The sequence below is a fragment of the Lissotriton helveticus genome, chromosome 2_1 (genome assembly GCF_964261635.1).
Source record: "Lissotriton helveticus chromosome 2_1, aLisHel1.1, whole genome shotgun sequence".
NCBI lineage: Eukaryota > Metazoa > Chordata > Amphibia > Caudata > Salamandridae > Lissotriton > Lissotriton helveticus.
The window spans coordinates 658614003-658638471 of NC_136059.1; positions in this window are offsets into that span (position 1 = coordinate 658614003).

Sequence of the window (24469 nt, forward strand, 5' to 3'; positions counted from 1 at the left end):
CAAGAAAGATAAAGACCCTTCCCAATGTAAAAATTATCGACCCATCTCCCTCATTAATACTGATTGTAAATTGTACGCGAAAATTCTGGCCCTGCGGGTTAATTCTATTGTCCCCAATTTGGTTAACATTCATCAATCCGGCTTTGTTAAGGGAAGATCCATTACAGACAATTCTAGAACCCTTCTGAATATTATTCATCTTTCTGCTAAAATGGATGTTCCCTTGGCTGCCATTACTCTGGACGCCGAGAAGGCATTTGACCGTGTCAACTGGGACTTTATGTTTGGCGCCCTTCGCTGGCACGGTTTCAGTCCCACTTTTCTTAAATTAGTTAAGTTGCTTTATTCTGCCCCTTCTACTTCTATATGGATTAATGGTATGCAATCTGACTACTTTCCCCTTCATAGAGGTACCAGACAAGGCTGTCCACTTTCCCCCCTTCTCTTTGTTTTGGCACTCGAACCTTTCCTTGAAAAAATTAGACAATCCCCTTCCTATTCTGGCTTTCTCTATAAAGATGTTGAGATTAAGTTTACTGCTTATGCAGATTATATTTTGCTTTACATTTCCAACCCTGTTGTTGCCCTTCCTGCCTTTTTCTCTTTATTACATGATTATTCCTCTGTTTCTGATACAAATTAAATATTGATAAAACTGAAGTCCTTCCCCTTAATAAATTTTGTCTTCCTCACATGTTTCAGGGTTCTGGTTTCCAATGGAACTCTGGTTCTATCAAATGTCTTGGCGTTCTATATGCTAACACTATTAGAGAAACTATCAAAATTAATCACTCCGATATCCTTAACCAGCTCTCTTCCCTTTTATAACGTTGGTCCCCTCTTTTTCTTTCTTGGTGGGGTCGTCTCTCTACTATTAAAATGATGCTCCTTCCTATTGTGAACTTCTGTCTCTCCATGCTTCCTATTTCTCTACCCCATTTCTTTTTTAAGTCTATCAATAGTCTTTTTTCCAAATTCCTGTGGAATAAGTGTAAGGCCAGAGTCTCTCTCCTCCGTCTTCAACAACCCAAACATCTTGCTGGTGTCAACTTCCCCAACATCTCACGCTTTCATTCTGCTTTTACTCTCAAGCAAATTTGGCCTTTCTTCTTGAAACCTCGTCTCCCCCTACTACAGCTTGGAGCTCTCTGGAATTGGCTCAACTTCACCCCTTTACCTTCCTCATTGCCTCCAATCTCACACAACCACCTCCTAAGCTACTTTCTCCTATTTTTAAACACTCCAAAGCTTTAACACTCGCCCTTTTTCGTTCATTCTCTGCACCATCTATTCTTCATGTGAATACCCCACTTTGGTATAATAAGTCTCTTAAATTACGCAATCGCGCGCTCTTTTGGAAGGAATGGATTGATAAAGGAATTCTCACTTACCAACATCTTCTTTCTGACAATTCCTTATTAACCTTTCCAGCACTTCGCGATACTTTTGGTATCTCTAACAAATTCTGTACTCGCTTTCATGAACTTCTGCCCAAACTATCCACTATTGTTCTACACAATATCCCTTCGTCCTCTTCACCTCCCCTCCTTGCCTCTCCACCTAACTTTCAGGTTCCTCTTAAGGCCTCTGCTATTTACAAATTACTCTCTCCCTCACTTACTGATAGGCCTAAAACTAATCTTGAACTTATCTGGGAATCGGACCTCAATCAAACTTTCCCCTCACTTACTTGGGATTCTATTTGGTCCAAACTTCACTCCACCTCTCGTTCCGCTAGTACCACACAAACCCTTTATTTTTTCTACAATAGATTATTCTATACTCCCTGTGATTTGTTTAAATTTAAATTGTTCGATACCAAGAAGTGTTGGTCCTGTTCATGCACTCCTGGTGACTTTGTTCACATGTTTTTCCTCTGTCCCAAGGTCCAACGCATGTGGTCCCATATTTGGACTACAATTAATAAGATTTTATCTACTAATGTTCCCTTTTTTATTTCTTATGTATTCCTGGGTGGTTTGGCCCCAGTTTGGGATGTCCCACTCCATACTCGTAAGTTTATTGATCTTTGTATTGCTATTGCTTTTCAAATTATAACAACTAATTGGAAAGACACTACAAACGTGGTTTATAATGCTTGGTGGAATTTGCTCTGCCATCATCATAGACTAGATCGTGCATGTGCTTCTTCTATTCCATTGTTGATAAAACGTGATTTACTCTGGTCCCCTTTAACAGATTTTATATCTAAAAGTGCCTCTTGATCATATGTTATTGTTATATTTATTATTACTGTTATTATTATTACTGTGAACTTCTCCATATTTCATGCCTCTTTACTTCTCTTATCATAACTTTTTCTATTGCTGTTCCCCTTCTATTCCCTCCTTTTTCTCTTTCTTCCCTCTTTCTTTCTCTCTTTCCTCCCCACAAAATGAAAAGTCATAAAAGCATTTTTTCCTTTGTATAGCGCTTTCCCCTTTTTGGGGGTCTTTCTTGTTTCTTGGCACGTTATTCTCCACAATTATTTTATTCCTACTGCTCTTAATTTGTGCTATTGTACTGATGTTTTACATTGTTGCTTCAACTTAATAAAGCTTTTCAAACTTTAAAAAAAAAAGAATATGTTCTTTTTCAAGAAACATGTGTGCAGGTGATGTATGTTTTACCACAACAGCAATCCCTTCACTATCAGGGCGAGTGTGGGCATGACTGACCGCTTGATGTAAAACAACACTGGGGATTTCCGGAAAAGTATTATCACCAATCCTGCCTTATTTCAAGCTTTTCAGTTGATATGGAAAGACAAATTTAAATTCTATGTTATTAATTTTCATACTGTCAACTTTTCTGTAAGCACTAATCCTAACTTTGTTCAGCTTTCAATTTTATAGATAACCACACTTAATCGTCTTCCCCAGAAATCAAGCACTTTAACTTGGTCTTAACATTGGAATTTATTGCTAGGTTAAGTAGTCAGTGTAAAATTCCAAATCTCTTTGAGGGGGATGAAAGAGACCCACCATCACAGGGGATGGATAAATATGGATTTTGCTGCTCCCTTATGTATATGAATATAACCTTTGCAGCACTATTGAGTCTCTGGCCACCTCCTCATGTAGTATCCCTACCTATTACTCTATAAGGAGCCTGTCGGTAATAGATCATATCCTTGTCCCTAGACATCTTTTGGATCGATTGGTGGTGGGTTAGGTAAAATATAGTGTTCATAGTGATCACAACCCTCTAGTATTCACCATGGGTGTTCCAGATGTGAAAAAGAATCATAGGCTAGAGTGAAGAGGAGCTGACAACCCAATGATTGTGCACAGGTTCTGCCCTGACTACCTGCCACTGGTATGTATGTCTATCAAATGAGAAAACCCATTCTCTGACAGTTGATGACTTTGAAAAGTTAGGGCTACTAATCAAAAATTATTAATAGGGGGGGGAGGTTGGTGAACTTTGCTTCGCATGGCGGAGTTCACAGAGTTTTAGCCCCTCTGCGCTCCACTTGGAGCACAGAGTTGTGCAACAAATCCACTAATTCTTCTGCCTGGTGGAGTTTATGGCATACCCAATAAAAAACAAAGGAGGTGAGAGCCTAATCAAAGCTAACTTGTACTTGCTGAACCAATCATATACGAACTACAGTTTCAAAGCATGATGATTGGTTCAGCAAGTACAAGTTAGCTTTGATCATAGTCTCACACTTGCATTCCTGGCAGTATCATTATATGGAGAATTATGGGAATTGCAGTCTACCGCTACCATCTCCTATGACGGTAGGCGCAGGCAGTGTGATGGGAGGCCTGAGCTCTGGCTGCCTCCCACTTCCCTGTCACTAGCCTGCCTTGCTCTCCCGGAACATACATGGATCAGTGTCACAGGAGCCTCTCATCCTCGGATGAGTGAGTGTGCGGGCTCTTACAACAAGGGCAACCTACACATAGAGCCCTGGGTACCTGCAAACTCTGCACTCTTCCCCTGGCCCCCACTTGCACAACTTCCAGCCATCCCCAAGGGTCCCGGTCTGGACCGATTCACCTCCCCCAGTACTGCCCCATCTGAGCCGGGATGCCTGGATGGAGGTGAAATCTCATTGCAATGTGCCCACAGCAGATTCAAGATGAAGGTCTGGCTGGGGCACCAGTCTCTAAAGAGCAGAAATGTGTCTGAAATGGCTCCGTCTGTTGATTGAAAGGGTCCGGTGCTTCACCTATAGTAGTATTGTTTTCAAGAGCCTCCACTTCTCCGAGGGCCTCCTCTCCACATAGCAGAGCTTTGATAATTAGAGCTTCATTACTGTTTTTGTGATTGATGCCTATACTGCAGACTGTTACACCTGTGTCTATACTGCTGTTGATTGTTGCATTTGTGTCTGTACTACAGCATGATACCTGGTACGTGTTTGCACAACCTAGAGGGGTGTTACACGTGTTGTCAATGTTAAAGAAACGTGTGCAGCAGCTACCCTTTCTGCAGGTGTTCTGCATTGATGAAGAGCGGTAACACCATGTTCAATACGCAGATATCAAAATAATTATCTTTGTCTACGTTTCTTTCTAGATGTTCGCTGCAAGAGGTAAATGCATGCTCTGACCATCTGACTAGGTTTAGATGCAGGGTAGTTCACTATCCAAAACACTGCCATGCTAAGCTGTCTCTAATGATAATACTACTTACTTCACCTTTCGAATACATGACCTTCCAGACACACCTCACAGGGTGAGTGGGAAAGCATTGTGCATGCTCGCTGTGAATGCACCAATCACCCTAACGCAAAAATACCTGCAAATATGCGGAGCAATCACAGAGATATAGAGCAAGCAGCCAATCCACAAATTTCACAAGCAAATCACCAAAGCAGGGCTGTGCATTATATCTGCTTGCTCCCTTAAATTGCTGCAACAGACTGCTCGGCCGGTGAGCAGAATTTCTCTCCGCGGAGTCTCCCAGAGTTTTTAAGTGACTACATGGAATTCCGTGGAGTTCTCCTCTCACTCCTAACTATTTAACAAATTCAGTCAGGATCAGGAATGAAGGACCTCAGCCCTGCTGTGCATGGGAATGTAGGTTAACTTGTATCTGCTTACATTATGCTCTTCAAACTGTCCCTAGAGAATGTGCTGAATAGCCAGCTGCAGGAAGGGCTACAAACTAATCTTGACGAAAAAGAAAGTGGATTATCAGTACCATGTATGGGATAATTTAGTTACTGCATGTAAAGTTAAATATGCCAGTTTATACTGGCACACAGCATATAAAAGTAACTTGTCAACTGACCAAAACTCATCATTGGACACCAGTATAATTCCTGATAAATGGGTAGATCATTTCTCCTCTGAATATAGTTCAGGGGATTCAAGCAAGAAGGGCGCAAATCAATATTGTCTGGAATTTATTGAGGCAATCAATGGTAGCTCCTCATATAAAGCTTTTGTACCTGATGGAGCCCTGATGAATCTATACAAGTCAAATCTGGAACTATGGGCTCCTCTCATGATGAATTTTATTATTATTTTTTTAATTTTAAATTTTTTTATTTTAGGAGTTTTCTATAGCACTGGCCAGACCCGAAGGTATCGGAGCGCTTTACAACAGTCGCCATGCGAGAGTCATACAATCTATCCAAAAAGAAAATATATATATTAGCTCAAGGCGCTTTGAAAGTCTCAACGCAATGTACCACATTGATGAATGGAGGTAAAGTAGTGTTCAAGTTGTGTGCCTGTTGACTTGCACTGAGCCTCCTATGGGGCAGGTGATAATGGGCATCTCCCCTCGTGGACGGGAGGAGGAAGAAGACTTAATGACCCAATAGCAGAGAGCAGCAAAGTGCTGGCTTGTGAGCTCAATGGCAGCTATCGGTTTGGGAGAGAGCGATTGAGGAAGAGGTCTTTGAGCTGTCTCTTGAATTTTACAAAAGGAGGTGATAGTCCTGATATGGACTGGAATGGATTTCCTGATTTTTGGTGCATTTCTAGCGAAGGACCGTGCTGTGGTTTTTTGTTTGCACGTTTTCATAGGGTTGAGGAGTAAAGTGTTGGTGCTCCTGAGGTTCCTTGTCTGGCCGGCTCTTCTGAGTTTGGAGGCCAGGTATTCAGGCTTCCCAGTGTGCAGGGCTTTGTGTGTAAGGCTGGCAGTTCTGAAGCTGGCTTTCATTTTGACCGGGAGCCCTTTTAGTTCACTAAGTGCGGGTGAGATGTGATCGTAAATTTTAACTACCGTGACCATACTAGCTGCTGCGTTAAGAGTTGTTCTGAGGGGAGCTGAGTGGGATTTTGCTTTATCTGTGAGGATTGCATTCCCTTAATCGAGTCTAGGCAGCACCAGTGATTGAGTCACTTGTTTGAGGTCCTTGGGCGGAATGAAGGGTTTTATTTTGTTGAGTAGTTTCATGTTGATGAAGGTGCTTTTTGCGGAGTTCTTGATGTGTTTTGCCATGTCTAGTTTTGGGTCTAGGGTGATTCCCAGTGATTTTACAGAGTCAGCCACGATGAGATTGCCGTTGAGAGCATCAATAGTTTTTAGTAATTCTAAGATTTGGGGGTTCCCTTCTTTGTTGGAAATGAGGAAGATTTCTGTTTTGTTTTGGTTGAGTTTTAGATGATTTATTGTTAGCCTTTGTTGGACTTCCCTTAGAGTGTTGTTGAGTCTCTGAATGTCGTCCATGGAGGAGGTTTCGAGGTAAATCTGGGTGTCGTCTGCATAGAGGTGAAAGGGGATGTTAGCTTTTTTGAGAATGTTAGTGAGGGTTTCCATGTAGATGTTGAAAAGTTGCAGGGAAAGTACTGATCCTTGGGGGACACCCCTGTTGACAGGGTATAGGTCAGACGTGCAGTTTTTGATTTTTATTCTTTGGGTGCGGTTGTGGGCGAAGGAGTAGAACCATTGTAAAACCATCTCATCCACACCTACCCTTTCTTGAAGGAACTTGATGAGTCAATTATGGTCAACCGTGTTGAAGGCTGCCGATAAGTCCAGGAGAATGAGTTAGCAGCATTGGCCCATATCGAGCGACTTGTGGATATCGTCTATTATGTTGAGGATCGCGGTCTCCATGCTGCAGCCTTTTCTGAAGCCCAATTGGTGGGGGTCTAGAAGGCTGATGCTGTCCATGTGTTGAGTCAGTTGTAGGAGGATGCACCTTTCTAGGATTTTGGATAGGAGAGGAAGATTGGAGACGGGTCTGAAGTTGTTCAGATCATTGGTGTCCATGCCTGGTTTTTTTCAGTAATGGTGTGACTTGGTTGACTTCCAGGCAGTCTGGTATGTCTCCAGTTCTCAGAGAGCTATTTATAATTTTGCTCCAGAGTGGGGCTAGGGACAGTGTACGTTATTTGGTCATTTAGGCGGGAATAGAATCTAGGACGTGGGAAGAAGGTTTGGAGTAAGAGATTAGATTGACTATCTCTTCTTCTGAGATGGGAAGAGGCGATAGTGTATGTAAAACTGCTTCGCCTCAATCGTGGAGAACAGCCATAACTGTCCTACTATTTAAAAAAGCTCATGAAGTAATCTCAGTTGCTATCTTCCAATATCTCTTATAGAATGGCATGCTCTCTACACTACAGTATGTGTTTAGAGCAGGACTGGGGACAATAGAGCAATCGGTTCAAAAAAAGAATGGGAGCGACCCCGCACCCAAGAGAAGGGGTACCACAGGTAAGTAAGAAGAACAGATTTCTCATGGGAATAGTTCTACTACACTGAAATTAGAGGTATTTAACAATGGCGGCCACATAGACTTATTTTATCATCCACATGCATCCAGAACCTATTTGATATTTGATATTTGATGGGTATTTCTAAAGCGCAGCGTTCACTCCGGAGGGAGCATCATGGCGCTAAGATTCCTGAAGCCCAGTGTTGGAGGATGACGGAGGCTAGATAGCAGTTTTAGTCCAGTCATCAGGGAGGTTAAAGATCCAAGTCTTTAGGAGATGTCTGAAGGGTTTCTCCAGGGTTTGTTGTCTCAGGTGTTTGGGCATGCTATTCCAAGCTTTAATAGCCAGGAAGCTTAAAGTTTTTCCGCCTTTCGTCTTCAAGTTGTACCTGGCAGGGGACATGAGGTTGTCATGGGCTGAACGGAGGAGACGCGTCGGAATGTAGTGGTGGAAACGTCTGATTAGATTTTTGGGCCAGTGGTGTTAAACGCCCGGAAGGCGATGGTAAGAATTTTGAAAAGTATTCTTTTATGGAGGGGAAGCCAATGCAGGGATCTAAGGGCTGTAGAGGCAGAAGATTTACAGGGTAATTTTAAAACCAGTCGGGCGGCAGTGTGAAGAACGCTTTGAAGTTTGGTCAGAGTAGACTTTTTTGTCCCTGCCAGGAGGCCGTTGCAGTAATCTAGGCGTGAGATTATGAGGGCTACTGTTACTGTTTTCCTGGCGGCAAGTGGCAGAAAGTCGAAAAACTTTTTTAGAGATTTTATTATCCCAAACCATCTGCCGGCGACATTCCTGGCGTGCTGGTCGAATGAGAGATCTGAGTCAAAAAGTACGCCAAGGTTTCTGGCTGTTGTTACGGTCTGGGGAGGGGCGACAGAGTTATCCGGCCACCAAAGGGCTGGACAGAAGGAGGTGTTCTTTCCGATGGGGAGGATCTCTGTTTTGCTAGAGTTACATCTAAGATGGTTAGAGTCCATCCAGTGGAAGACCGCTGTTAAACAGTTTTTAAGGTTGAGCTCAGCTGAGGTTGAGTTGTCCTGTAGGGGTACTATCAGCTGTGTGTCATCAGCATACGAGGTTACCGGTATGCCGAATGATTCAATCAGGGATAGGAGAGGGATGAGGTAGATATTGAAGAGAAGGGGACTCAGGATGGAGCCTTGGGGTACTCCTGAGTGGACCTTTTTCTCTTTGGATTGAAAGGGGCCAAGAGCAACGGTTTGGCACCTGTCAGTAAGGAATGATTTAATCCATGCTAGGGCAGTATCTGAGATCCCTATGTCCGTCAGTCTGTTGATCAGGATTGAGTGGGATATGGTGTCGAAAGCTGCTGTGAGGTCAAGAAGAATAAGAATAGCCTTCTTCCTCTGGTCTTGCAGCAGTTTAATCGTATCTGATAATTCAATCAGAGCTGTTTCGGTCGAGTGTTTGGGACGAAAACCCGATTGTTGCGGGTGGAGTATATTCTGAGCGGTCCAGATAGGTTTTGAGTTCTCTATGGACCAACTGTTCTGTTATTTTTCCCAAAGCCGGGAGAAGAGTGATCGGGCGGAGATTGGTCAGGTCCGTCGGGAATTTATTAATCTTCTTCATGAGAGGCTTAACTACTCCCATTTTCCAAATGCGGGGGACAGATCCGGTACTAAGAGACCTATAACCTCACCAGTCACAAAAACAGAGGACCAACCAGGACCCTATTAGTAAATTGTGTGATACAACACTCATAGACAGCTGATATTAAAAAATGAGCAAGTAGGTATTAATAAAAATATATGTGACTTACAAAAATAGTTAGAAATCTCTTGTGGTCAGTGCCACAATGCACACAATAAATAAAAACACAAATATACTGAAAATGAACAAGAAGTATATAAAAGCGAGAGATGACAAACAACAGTACATAATCATAAAAACATCCTAAATTAGTTACTCCACATTAAATTCATTGTATTCTTTCATGGGTGTCCATAAATCATGTCCTCTATTGGACAACCAGTACCATTCTTGGATGTAACACCGTATGAGGCAAAGATGCTTCGACGCTTTTCGATGGCACTTTTGTTAATATAAGCCACCTTCTTCAGGACAATAAACATAAATCGATCTCTCCAATTAAAAACCTTGAAAATATCCTCATCAAGAAGCACATAAACAATATATTATTAAATCAAGCATATCTACCTAATGATAAATTACATTCAATGTGTGGCCGCCATTCTTAAATACCTCCGATTTCAGTGTAGTGGAACTATTCCCAAGAGAAATCTGTTCTTCTTACTTACCGACAATAGAGCTATACCTCAACTTATTTCTCATTATTAACAAATATACTGTAGCAAAGTAAGGGTCTCTTTTTCTAGCATTTATGTAAGTTATCTGTGCTTTTGATATTGTGGTAAGGTCCAAATTGTGGGTCAAGTTGTAAATCTTAGGGGTAAATAATGGCATTGTAGAGTTCATGAGGGCCTTAAATTGTGATCTCTCCGCCACCATCACATATGGACCTGGTGGTGAGTGCACCACTTTTTTTGCCACTGGTTGAGTGGTACGGCAAGGGTGCTTCCTTGCCCCACTACTTTTCGTTTTGTATGTTAGTGAATTAAAGGAGGCACTGTTGGCCAAGAAAGCAGATTTTCTCATGATCAAAAACAACCCTATTCCTGCTCCAACTAATGCAAATGATGCAATGTTACATGTGAGAACCTCTAAACCCTTTTAACTGCTAATAGAAGGCTATAGACATTTTCTGGCCTACTTGACATTGGTTGTGTATACCACCAAGACCTTTGTAATGGCCTGTGGTTCAAGGAATGTCAAAATGCGGACCTTGACGATAGATGACCACCCAAAATTAGGAGTTAAAAAGTGTAACTATCTTGGGGTTACCTTCGATTCACAGGGTTCTTTGCTGGCATGTTTGTTTATGGTTAGAATACGTTTTCTTCATTGCATTGGGTTCATTTTAAACCTGGCCTCCTTTATTGGTAATAAAAATACCTTTGCCCCTTTTTTTTGGTAGAAATTTTTAGGAGTAAATGCCTTCCAGCGTCAACCTACGGCTCAGACATTTTTACATACAAAAAGGGTTTTAGTCTCCAAATAGAGGAAAACGGGGTATGCAGAAGGCTTGCAGGCCTCCCACAAATTAGCCAAGCGTTCATCTTGCACGAAGAGCTTGGCTTGGAATATGTTGAGGATTACATTCATTTGGCTCCATTGCTACTGTGGTGCTCTATTTGGAGCAATCCTCAGCTTCTACTTAGGGGCCGATTCTGCTCTCGGATGGACGAGAGTCTGCCCGACATCGGTCAGGAACTGGAACCAAACAACCTCTTGTTGTCGGTTCCAGAACTGCAAGTGGAACGCGACCGAACCTTGTTCGGTAGCAATCCTACACTTAACCATGGGAGTATGCATTCTGAATGGAATGAATGCTTGCATCATTAAGCGCAGAGGTGCAGTTCATCCCTGCAGGTGGCAGGGATCAACAGGGGTGCACCATAGGTGCCCCATAGGCCACAATTTGTCAGCCTAGCACCCATCGGGCCCTGCTGGTGGCCCCTAAAGAGAGTTTACCACTGCCTTTCTGTGTCAGAAAGGTTGCCACAGAAAGGCAGTGGGAAACTGCCACAATTTTCCCTTGGCAGGAAAGAGCGGGGCAGATGAGTACTGAAGGGATTTCGGATGGCAGACAGGCTTTCCGAGCCTGTCATAAGCCAATCAGAAAACCTAGTTGGATTCCTTTCTGACCGTGCCCGTCAGAATGGCTCGGTCCGAAAGGAATTGGCAAGGACAGGTTTGATACGGTTAGGATGTCTCTGACCGAGGGTCGGAGCCATTCCTATCTGCATCGGAATCGGGCCGTTAATAGGGATATCATCGAGGACTGTTTATCATGTGGCAAGGAGCTTTAAATCCCGTGGCTTGCCTATGCCAAGAGGATGTCTTATTTACGGGGTTGGTGAAATTGCTTCAACAAACCAAAGGGCTGTGTAAGAATGATAGATCCTAACTGAAGCAATTTGTTCCTTGAAATAAGGCAGAAAGAAAAGGAAGCATGAGAATTAATCAAGACTCAGAATATGGGTTACATTTAAATCATAACCACTCTTGGGCTCGAATCATATTTTTAGCTTGTGACTTCCACTTGGACAGGGTCCTCTAAACTGAATTTAGGCTTGGATTTTGTGTTCAGACCAAATTTCAGAAATAAAATATAGTGAGACAGAAATATGGAGTCTGAAATATCGGCACACAGAATAACGTGTGCAACAATATCGTTGTCAAGAATATCAATTTTAAGGTAAGTATTATCGATTTTAACAATATCAATATAATTAATATATATTACAAAAATATCAAATCGCAAAACGCTGTGTTAAGTATGTCTCCTTGTGCGGGCATTTAGGCCCTATTACTGGACTACATCTACGCGGCCGGCCCTGCCTAGGGTTGTAGGCTTAAGGCTGTGTTCCAAATGCATTTATTACAAACCCTGCCGTTAAAAAATAAAACAGACTTGAAGTAAAAAATATCAAAATCATTAATATAGTTTACCAAAATATTACTGTTGAGAATATCATTTTTAAGTTATTTTGATGTATTTTAGTATGTATTTTAATTGTATATGTTATGAAATGTTTACATATTGTTAATGTATTTTAATAAAGTTTTTTCATTCTTAGTCATTTTGAAATTAAATAACTATTTTTTATTTAATTAATAATTATTTATGTTAATTGTCCAATTTAAAAAAAAAAAAATTTAAGGTGCGGGTTGCGTGTTGTTTAGGGGTATATTGTGGGAAATACATTTATTATAATAAATTAATTAATAAATAGGGCTTAATTAATATTAATTATTTCATTGATAGGTAATTATGTTAATTGTATAATTGATGTTTCATTCTTTATGTGTCAGGTGTGGGTTCTGTGTTTTGTGGGTTGTAGGGTGGAAAGAAATAATTATAATTAATAATTTATTGTTAATTAATGTCAATAGTTTAATTGATAATTATGTAAATTGTGCATCGCAATATTGTTTTCCCGTTTGGTGTTTGTTGTTGTTTTTTATGGGTAAAGGGTGTGTACAAAATGTATTATAATAATTAATTAATAATAATAAATGTGAAAAAAATGTAATTGATAAATAATGATGTAAAATTTAGAATTAAGATATTATTTCCATTATATATTAGTTTTGAGTTTTGGCATTTGTAGGAGTAAAAGATGGGAAGTTAATTTTGTATAGTTCATTATTAATAAAAATTGTTTAATTGACAAATAATTATACAAATGATGTCAATAATAGATTTGTTAAATATGTATGGATAAAGGGTAGGAAGGTGATTACATATAATTATTTTGTAATAGTAATTATTATTAATATTGTGATAAATATGTAATTATGTAACATGTGTAAATAATATTATTTGAAGAATTCATCTTAGATAGGTGTTGTGTACTGGTAGAAATATGGGGTAGAAATGTATTTAAGTAATAGTAAATGTAACAATAATTAATTTATCAGATTTATGTTGTTTATTTTTGCATTTGTTAATATTGTAGTGCTTTTTTAAATGTAAATAACATTGAATTTATAAGTTAATGTTATTTTAAGAATATAGTTTTCGGTTTCAATTATAATTGCATATGTAGTAATTTAAGATATGTATTACATATTGTAATACATATTTAACTTATTTAATTTTCCTTTTTTTTAAATTTAGTTTTTTTATATTCACATATTTATATATTTTTTATTTAGTATGATTTTGAAATTATTTTATTTTGTTCAAGTTAATTAGTCTGTTTCTAATGTTGTACTTACTGGAATGGAAATACTAAATTCTACCCCTCCGCAATCTATCACTTTCCCTACTCTTTCACTGACTGGAGTGGGAGTAGTAACTTTTACCCCTCCGTAATACAACACTTTCCCTACTGTTGCACTGACTAGAGTGGGATTAGAATATTTTACCCCCTCATGCACAATCCAACACTTTCTCTAATCTTGCACTGGCTGAAGTGGGTATAGTACATTTACCCCTCTGTAATCCAACATGTTAACTATCATTTCAATGACAGGAGAGGGAATAGTACATTGTACCTGTCTGCAATCCAACATGTTCTCTACTGTTACACTTACTGGAGTGGGAATTGTAAACTTTTCTCCTCCGCAATCCAACACTTTCCCTACTGTTGCACTGACTGGAGTGGGAATAGTAAATGTTACCCCTCCACAATCCAACACTTGCCCTACTGTTGCACTGACTGGAATGGGAGTAGTACATTTTACGCCTCCATAATCCAACACTTTCTCTAATCTTGCACTGGATGAAGTGGGAATAGTAAATGTTAACCCCTCCACAATCCAAAACTTTCCCTACTGTTTCCCTGACTGAAGTGGGAATAGTAAATTGTACCCCTCCCCAATCCAACACTTTGCCTATTATTGCACTGACTGGAGTTGGAATAGTACATTTTACTGCTCTGCAATCCAACACATCCTTTACTGTTACACTTACTGGAGTGGGAATAGTAAACTTTACCCCTCCGCAATCCAACACTTTCCCTACTGTGACTGGAGTGGGAATAGTAAATTTTACTCCTCTGCAATCTGGCACTTTCCCTAATGTTGCACTGACTGAAATGGTAATAGGAAATTTTACCTCTCTGCAATCCAATAATTACCTTACTGTTGCACTGACTGAAGTGGTAATAATACATTTTCCCTCTGTGAAATCCAACAGTTTCCCTACTGCGTGGAGTGGGAGTCGTAAATTTTCCCCCCGCAATCCAACACTTTCCCAACTGTAGCTTTGACTGAAGTGGGAATAGTACATTTTATCCCTCCTGAGTCCAACACTTTGCATATTCTTGTATAAATTGTAGTGGGAATAGTATGTGAAGTAATTTTAAAATTGTATAGTTTACTTTATTTTCTTTACATTTATATTCAAATGATTTTTTAATGTAATATAATATTTATAATTATTAATGTTTATAATATGTAATATGCTTTTAGTTACGTTTTATTTTGTTTAGTTTTTTATTTGTAATTAAAATGGTTTTCTTCTTAAATGTTTTATGTTATTGGATGTATGCATATATACAATCTTCAGTACTGTAGCGAATTGGAATTTTTTTATATTAACGATTTTTTATAAAAAGTGTATTTATTTATTTATATATTTATATATTTATTCGTCAATTATATATATGAATGGGTAATTTTTTACCTTTTTCTTTTTATCATTAGTCATCTAAATGCCGTATTTTAATTTGTGACAACAATGAACAAAGTACTGTATGACTTTTTGCATTCATGCATATGAATCTCTATTACCAAGTGTGTTGCTTACTAACATATTTCGCGATGCATGCATACAATGTATTACAACTATGATGTCGAAATGGAGAAAAGAGAGAACATAATAATGCCAATAGTGTTTTGTCTATGTTTACAATATCATGTGACCGGGGTGTTAGCATCACAACAATAATAAAAAAAACACGGCGTAAAAATAGCAAGCGGACTGCATTTCTGACAGTGATCAAGGATACTCAGGTTTCTGAAATGCGTCTGACAAAGGCTAAAATAAATCAAGACCTGCTGAACCACGAAATCTGGTGTCCGTTTCCCTTTTCTCAGAGGCATTATACCGGCTGGAGTGATAGAGTGATAGAGACTGTTGGGAGAATACTGCTTGGATATATATATATATATATATATATATATATATATATATATATATATATATATTCACTGAAAAAAACATAGGTTTCACACACGTTATAGTTAGGAATTAGCCTTTAAAAAACCTTGCAAATTCACTGAAAAGACCATAGGTTTCACACATGTTATAGTTAGCTGGACATTTCACTCATACAAAACCTTTGCAATTCCCCGTTATAGTTAGTTCAGCTAACTATAATTTCCGTGCGACCGCAATGCACTGCTGATGACGTCACATATTACATCACTCATGACATGGTCAGTGACATCACTCATGACATCACTGATGACATCTCAAATTACATCACTGATGACATCACTGATGACATCATCCTTGTGAAACAGTGATCCTTCAGGGACCCCCTGAGAAGGCCTAGGGGGTCAGGGAGTCTCTACCCTGCCCCCTTTTCAGGTTCGCCACTTTTGTTTTTGAATCACTTCTGCTTCGAGGGTGCGTGCAACGTGCGCGCACCTCACGATTTATTATTTTTTTTTATTTTTTTTTGCCTTTTGAGGTCCTTCAGAGACCCCCTGAGAAGGCCTAGGGGGTCAGGGAGTCTTTACCCTGCCCCCTTTTCACATTCTCCACTTTTGTTTTTGACTCTCTTCTGCCTCGGGGTGAGTGCAACGTGCGCGCACCCCGCAATTTAAAAAAATATATATATATATTTTTTTAGTTCTTCGGGGTCTTTCAGGGACCCCCTGAGAAGGCCTAGGGGGTCAGGGAGTCTCTGCCCTGCCCCCTTTTCACGTTCTCCACTTTTGTTTTGGGCTCTCTTCTGCCTCGGAGTGACAAAATGGCGGCGAACACCTTCTGGTTTCCACAGATGAGAATGTTGACAGACGTCTAACAGCAAATCAGAATTCCGCTCGCGCACACCCGCTTATAGATATATATAGTTTTTTTCTTTTGATTGTCTCAGGAACTACTGGATGGATTTACACCATATGAGCAAAAGCGTGATCTGCGAATCAGACTCTACCATTTTGTCAAATTTCTTGTAATTCCGTTTAGCCGTTCGGGCTGTAGCCGTGTATAATCGTCCTATGGAAAATAACATGGTGAAAACACGTTTGGGGACCCCCTTTTTTCTCAGCCCCCACTTGACGAATCCCCCCAAAACTTTCAGGGAAGGAGCGGAGCGGGCCATCTTCTTTGAGAAATTCGCGAAGATTCATCAACCGGCGCCAAAGTTATTCCCAATAGAATGTTGCGGATTTCCTATGGAAACTATGTCCTAACTATAACTACCTACTGGCGGTCTTATATATATATATATATATATATATATATATATATATATATATATATATATATATATCACATCAAAACCTCTCTACTCGGAGAAGTATGAGTCACACGCCTCACGGTGATTACTTGTTTTATTTCATTTCCAGCGCTGACAGGCTTTTGTTCCGATGCATTTGGGTCAAAACATTGACCTTTTTCACAGGTTAGCCACGGCATCTCTGGGCTGCAAATTACACCAAACAAAACAATTGCTTAATTTGTAGTGTTTGCCCCCTAGTGGGCGCCTCAGTGGGCCTCCGTTTTTTTTGGGGCATGCTGGTATTTGTGGTGCAAAAACAGTCCTCAATTATTTCCCTCCAGTGGGTGATGCCGAATATTTCACTGCATATGATTTAAACATCACCGTTGCTCCCTCGCATCCCACTTTCAAGGTGCCGGAGTCCATTACCAAAGTTCGGTCCTTGGCGGCGCCTGCTGCCCCATGGCTTCCGCCTTCCAACAAACATGGTGCAAATTCGGGCCGTTTCAGGCGCTCTTTCATTTGGTGGTGCGTACTCACGGCAGGACCACGCCGTTAAAAATCAGAACAAAACCTCTCTACTCGGAGAAGTATGAGTCACACGCCTCACGGTGATTACTTTTTTTATTTCATTTCCAGCGCTGACAGGCTTTTGTTCCGATGCATTTCGGTCAAAACATTGACCTTTTTCACAGGTTAGCCACGGCATCTCTGGGCTGCAGATTACACCAAACAAAACAATTGCTTAATTTGTAGTGTTTGCCCCCTAGTGGGCGCCTCAGTGGGCCTCAGTTTTTTTGGGGCATGCTGGTATTTGTGGTGCAAAAACAGGGACCCACTGGAGGGTATGAATGGGCGTTATCGAAACTACGAATCCCAGCGTGCATCGTAAACTCAAGTGCTATCGAGCAGGTGCACCGGAAGCCAATAAAATAATTAAACACGCAGGGGACTCGTGGTTCAGCCGTCAATAACTTTCCACTGTCACGGCCTATGATGAGAAGCGATAACGGCTTTGAAACGAGTCAGGCCAAGAACTTTGAAATAGGTTGTGAAGCTGTCAGCATGTTCTTAATAAAGAATGTTTCTTACCTGCTACGTTGTGCGGCCTCAAGCTTCTGGGCAAACTTTTGGATTTTATATATATATATATATATATATATATATATATATATATATATATATATATATATATATGTATATACATCATTTTTATAGTCCAAGTAAAATGCTCTCTCAGTTCGTTCCAGTTGCAATGTTTTTAATGACCAGTTATGCGTTTCGGGGAATGCAATCCCGTTGCTCACACACTGGTCAGTGGGTTGCACTGCCATACATATGATTCCTAGACATAGTTGAGGGACAATCCACTTCTACAGATTGACAGATTTGTGTTGAAAACACGGCATCCATTTTGAATTGTACTTTTACCTGCACATTTGCATATTATTTCTTCATAATATTAGTTGCAAAGGGTATAACTGTTCAAGTACATTTAATTTGTGCGTTTTAAAAGTATTCAAGATGAACCTACACAATTAAATTAAGCTGGTATTGGAGTATAACAAACCTATGTCCTAAATGGGCATTTCATAGTCACAATTATGGTATCTTTTTTGTAATTGAACATTCTACCATACATGGAAACATGATTGGTACATTTTTGGTTGAAACAATAAATACACATTTTGCATTATGCATAACTTTTTCCATTTTTTAAATTAAATAAAATGTAATACCATTGCCGGCTCCTAGTGAAGAAAGCGTCATCTACGGCGAATTCCAGTACAGCTACCAAAGTGAGGATTGCTATACTCCACCATAGTACGAGAGGAAGATTGAAAGGCATTGTACTCACTCTAGTGCAAAAACTGGTGTTTTGTTCTGTGATACTACCCAGTAGGGCATGTGCAACAGGTCTTACTAATGACACATTGTGAATGCTGGTCCTAGATTACATGTTTAGCATGTTCATAGCCTTTTATCTCCCTTAGGTATCTAGAACTTGAGGTGGCTGTCCCAAAATATGAGTGAGCTCAAAGTAAGAAGTACACCTAACGTCAGCAAATGGATATCTGAAACCTCTCACATTCATTGTGTATTCTGTGCAATTATCAAAAAACTGTGATGATCAAAGTGTAGATTGTGCAAAATATGTCAAACTATCAAGATTAAAATGAAAACTGGTGAATTTAGTCTTATCCTTAACTGTGATCAGTGCTGGTTCCTCTAAATCGCGAAGAAAGGGTAGGTGACCTCTACTGCTACATACAGATGAGTGTCGGTACCTTCCTTCCCTCCTGTAAATAAGAAAAGACGTGAGGGTTAAAATTGAAACCAGCCTGAGGTAAAAACCTCTCTACATACACAACATATGGCAATACAGTAAAAGAGTTAACTAGTAAGTATCTAACTGTATCTGGAAATAGTGAGGCTCGTATAGACTCGGGCATCCCTACTCCTCCTGTAAGTGTATAATCATTGCTTCATCCTGTTCATGGCCCCATGGGCTTTTTGTTTGCAGATAAATTATGTGCCATGATTCGCGTTTTTCAAATGGTGTGTGTGATTGCCTCCCCTTTTCCCCATTTGGATTTGCTCAATGATAAAGTATTTCAAAAGTGAACAGTTGGAGAGATGGTACTCCTTAAAGTGGCGTGCCACTGGGTAGTGTTTGTCTTTGTAATGTATAGGGTGTAAGTGTTCTAATAGTCGCGCCTTTGCTGCAAAGGTGCTACTCCCTTCATATCTCATTTTGCAGGGGCATTCTAGTACATACATTACAAAAGCAGTGTTGCATGTAAGAAATTGTTTGATGGTTTTGGTGGCCCCAGGGATGTCGTATGTTTTGACCATCACACTGGATTTCCATGCTTTGCGATAGCCACGGGGAAAAAATTCCCTGTAGGTTGTGACTGTGTATATTCTGTTCTGGATTGATGTTGCCTCTCACTAGGATGTCTCTAAAGCTTCTCCCTTTCCTGAATTATCATGGGGCGATCTGGCAAGTCCTGTCTGATCACTGGATCACTTTTTAAGATGTTCCAGTTATTGTTCAAGATTTTAGCCACCGGTTTGGATTCCTCATTGTAGGTTAGAATAACTCTACTTGTGTTGTCTCCTTTAATATTAATATTCAATTTCTCCTGGAGGGTTTGCTCTCTACCTATTCCTTTGACTTTTTTAATGGCTTTTTTGATCACCCAGTTTGGATAACCTTGTTGTTTAAATCTTCTTTGCATCGTTTTACTCTCTGATTCAAATGCTTCCTTGGTACTGCAGTTTCTTTTTGCTCTCAGCAGTTCCCAAAATGGAATACTCCATTTAAATACACCTGGGTGGCTGCTGAGAGCAGGGAGAAGACTGTTTCCTACTGTGCCCTTCCTGTGCAATTTTGTGTTCAGTTTGTCACTGTTGTTATTATTTCTACATCTAAGAATTCAATTGACTTCTTACTCATGTTATAAGTGAGTTTGATGTTACACATGTTTTTGTTCAACAGTTCAATAAATTCAATAGCACTCTCTTCACTGCCATTCCAGATCAGGAAAATGTCATCTATATACCAATACCTGGCTCCACATATGTTGCATGCTGGGAGCTTTGCGTATTTCTTCCTCCCATGCCCCTAGAAACAAGTTGGCAAAACTAGGGGCAAAGCATTTCCCCATTGCTGTGCCAAGTGTCTGTTTGTAGATCTCTTCGTTAAACTTAAAGATATTATTAGTGAGGCAGAATCTTTTCATCTCAACTAACATCTCTGTGTGTTCCAAGTGTACAATGGGTCTCTAACTCAAAAGAAATTGACATGCTTTTATCCCTACGTTGTGATCAATAATAGTGTACAATGCGTTCACATCCACGGTATCAAATCTTTTGCCCATTGTACATTTTGTATTTTTGTCGGGGAGTCCTTGTTGTCCTTGACATGTGATGGTAGCTCTGTGACAAAAGTAGTTGACATATTTTGATATGTTCTTTGTAATACTTCCAATCGATGAAACACTGGGTCTCCCCATTGGTATAGTGGGATTCTGATGTATTTTAGGGAGTAAGTAAAAAATAGGCAATCTTTGGTAATCACGCTTAAGGAGGCAGAATTCTTCCCAGTGTAGTATGCCGTTGGTGCTCCACCCATCGAGTCTTTCCCACATGGCTGTGATACTTTGATTGTCTTCCCTTATGTCACTTTTGGAATAGAAATGTTTGTCTTCGAGTTGCCTTAATGCTTCCTGTATATACATTTCTTTGTCCCAAATCACTATGCTCGCTCCTTTATCTGAAGGGTGGATCACAATAGTGTTGTCTTTAGCTAAAGATTGTATTATGTCATTTTGAGTTTGGGATATATTCCAATTAGTCATTCTCTGTTTCATTTTTTCCTGTGTTTGGATTAGTTCATGCATCATGGTCTCTTGAAATCTGTCTATGCTATCATGTGACAAGTTCGGGTAGAATTTAGATTCTAGTCGCTTGGTTGGTGATGAAGTCCATACCTGTAAGTGTCACTGACTCGTCTGGATCTGTTTCCGCAAGTAAGCTTTTCATGGCTAAGAGGGGACCTATATCTCCAAAACCTAGTGAATCATTCTCTGTTGATGCACTATTCATGGTTTGATACATGGAATTCAAAGAAATTGACTGGCTCTCAGACCTTGCTTGAGTAGGTTTGTAACGTTTGTGCCACTTTTTTAGTTTTACTTTTCTAATGTATTTAAAGATGTCAATTCGTGTTTCCGGGTAATTAAAGTGAATAGTAGGGCAAAAGGAGAGGCCTAGGCCTAGGCACAGGGTTCTTTTGTCTAATTTAGTCACTGGTCTGTTTGATAGGTTTACAATAGTTTTGCTTACCATGTAGTTATCAATCTTTGTTTCTTGGAGGTGGTTGCCTTGTTTCCCACTGGCATTTTTCCTCGGCCAATGCCTCTTCTGTTGCCTCTGTTTGTCTCGCATTCTTCTCCGCTTGTTTCGTTACATGTTTCTTCTCTGGCCACCAGGGTCGGACTGGCTACCGGGCAATATGGAATGCCTCTATTTGTCTCGCGTTCTTCTCCGCTTGTTTCGTTACATGTTTCTTCTCTGGCCACCAGGGCCGGACTGGCTACCGGGCAGTACGGAATGCTGCTGAGCTGGGGGCTGATTTCGTTAATGGGGACCTGCGTGAGCTAAATGAAATTCGTTTTGCTTTCAGTATTTCGAAGCACACGCAGGTCTCCATGGACGAAATCAGCCCCCACTGCAGTAAAATCAGGCAGCAGCTCGGCAGCATTCCAAACTGCCCGGTAGCCAGTCCGGCCCTGCAGGCCACACCCCCTCTGTCCTCTGCCTCTCCCTCATGTTCCCTCGAGTTCTCAGAGGTGGTGTTGCTCTGAGAGTTTGCCTTCCTGTCCTTATGATGCAAAACTCATCTAAAAACATTGTAGGGACTCCAGTTTTCCCTTGTTTGTTCGCTCATCTTTCATTTGCTTGGTTTTGGGCTTCATCTACATCGCTACATCGCTACTGGTAAATGAGTCAGTTCCACTTGTTGTCTTATTTTGTTCCTCAATGAGTTCACCTTGTAATAGGTTTTTATATAGATAATCATATTTATGACAATAGGTGAGAATCCTGCCTGATTCATAGTCTATGCAGTCCCTGTGCAATTTTCTTTGTTTGCGGTTCTTGATGTCCTCCTTGTTTCCCTTTAACCATGATTTCACTTCTTCCACATATTTTCTGATTGTCTCTTGTTCTTTGTGGCGTTTCAGTTCTTCTAATATTTTCAGTTCTTTCAATATTTCCTCCTGATCCTCCCAAGCATATTTGACAAGAATTGTCAACATATTCTTTGAGCTTTGAGCTGAATATTGTGACCATTTCTCGAGCATTCTCGGATTGGGGGATTCATACAATTGATTGGTATATATCCTGGGGCCACGTGGGACCATATCTTTATCAATGTAGTCTTGCAAGGATATGGCTTCCATCCACTTTGAAATGTCTGTCTTTTTGAGTTTCTCCATTTTTAAGTCTGTCAGTAGTGTGCCGTCTTTTATAGTTGGTGCACATATTTGTTGTTGTTTGTTAGGGGCTCTCGCAAGCTGGCTTTGTGCTGCTAGCAGTCTTTCCGATTCTGCATCCATAGTGTGTATGTACAAGTAATAGCTGAAATACTGGTTGTGAACCAGATATCAAAACGTGAGAGTGTGGATATTGTTGTGACTAGTTATGCAACTGGAATGTCCCCCTCTTACATAATAGAGGGTTTTTACTGCCGTACATGAAATTTTTTTATATTCTGAATAGTTTCTGCTTTTATACTTTTTTCCTTTTGTTTGCTCTGCCACCTACGTGTGGTGGTGTTGTCCTGGTGCTGGACGTTTTTGCATTCAATATGCTGTGAAGTAGATAGCAGAGGTGCTGCAGTAGCATGTTTAACATGACAGCGATAGGTAGGTGCAAGCTCTTATCAATAGAAAGATAACATTTCTATATTGCATTTCAACGCTAGTGTCTTAGCTCCTTCTGAGAGTATTCACTCTCTCTGCCCAACTCCGGGAAGCTGTAAAGGATGAATGCACAGAAACACGTGTCCTCCGATCCTTCCCTGCGCTAGCGCCACCCTGTCCCGCTTACCTATGGGCTCTTTCTGTTGTTCCTCTCTACGTGCGCCTGTCATTGTAGTCCGTTCTCCATTCTTCGTGCAGGCATTCGGGTAACTCCAGATCGGGTTTTGCTGATGCTGTGGTTCTATCAATCCTTGATTTGGCGATGGTCAGGACTCGGATGGGCACAGATGGGCTTGCTGTTGGTGCAAGATGGCATGGCCTCTTATGAGTATGACCTCTCAGCAATCTTCTGTTTGGGGCTTACATGAGGGAACAGGAGGTCTTGTTGACCCCCAAGGACTGTCAGCATTCAAGGGGACTTTATCCTCCAACTAGTAGTGTGCCAGAAGGCACCTTTGCAAAGTGGTGGAAAAAGGGGGCATGGCCTCCAAAGACCTTTCAGTAATCCCAGTGTGTGGGGCTTAGTGGAGGTAACAGGAGGTCTTAGTGGCCCACAAGGACCTTCTGGTGCCAATGGGGTCTTCATTCTCCAACTAGTATGAAACAAAGAACCAACGGCGGACTCCAAAGGCACCACTATCCTCAGTGTGTTCCCCAGTTTAGTATTTTTAGTGTCAGTTGGTGGTTGGTGTGCACAGTCAGCTCCTGCACCCGCCGCTGTGGGTTGCCACCTGCCAAGCAGGAAAACGTCTGCACAGATGTGGCCTCACATCATATGTATGTATATAGTGCCGTCTGTCGATTTTTGTACGTGTCAGTGATAATTGTTTTGTTCACCTTGTGCCCTTTATGTCACTAATGTGTATATTCATGTTATCTATGTTTCTTTACACTTTCCAGCCCTGATGAAGTTCATTCTATGAACGAAACGCGTTGGCTGATATATTTTACCAATCAAATGGATTCTCAAAAATAAAAATTGATTCAACGAAGAAACTGATCGAGCTTCTTTATTAACATAATACCGTCCAGGGAGTGCGCCGCTCCATTATTCTCCAACTAGTAGTGCACCACAAGGTGCGTTTGCAGAGTGGTGGAGAAAAGGGGGTGGCCTCTGAACTCCTCTAAGCAATCAGGTTGGTTGGGAATTACTGGAGGTAAAAGTAGGGTTTCTTGGCCCCCAAGAAAAATTTGCATCCAAGGGGACTTCATCCCCCAACCAACAGTGTGCCAGGAGGCGTGTTTTCAGAGTGGTGAAGAAAGGGGGCAGAGTTTCCGGTCTATTTTAACAAAATATCATTTTCAATTCATTCAGGGTGGGCAGCTGTGTGGTCAA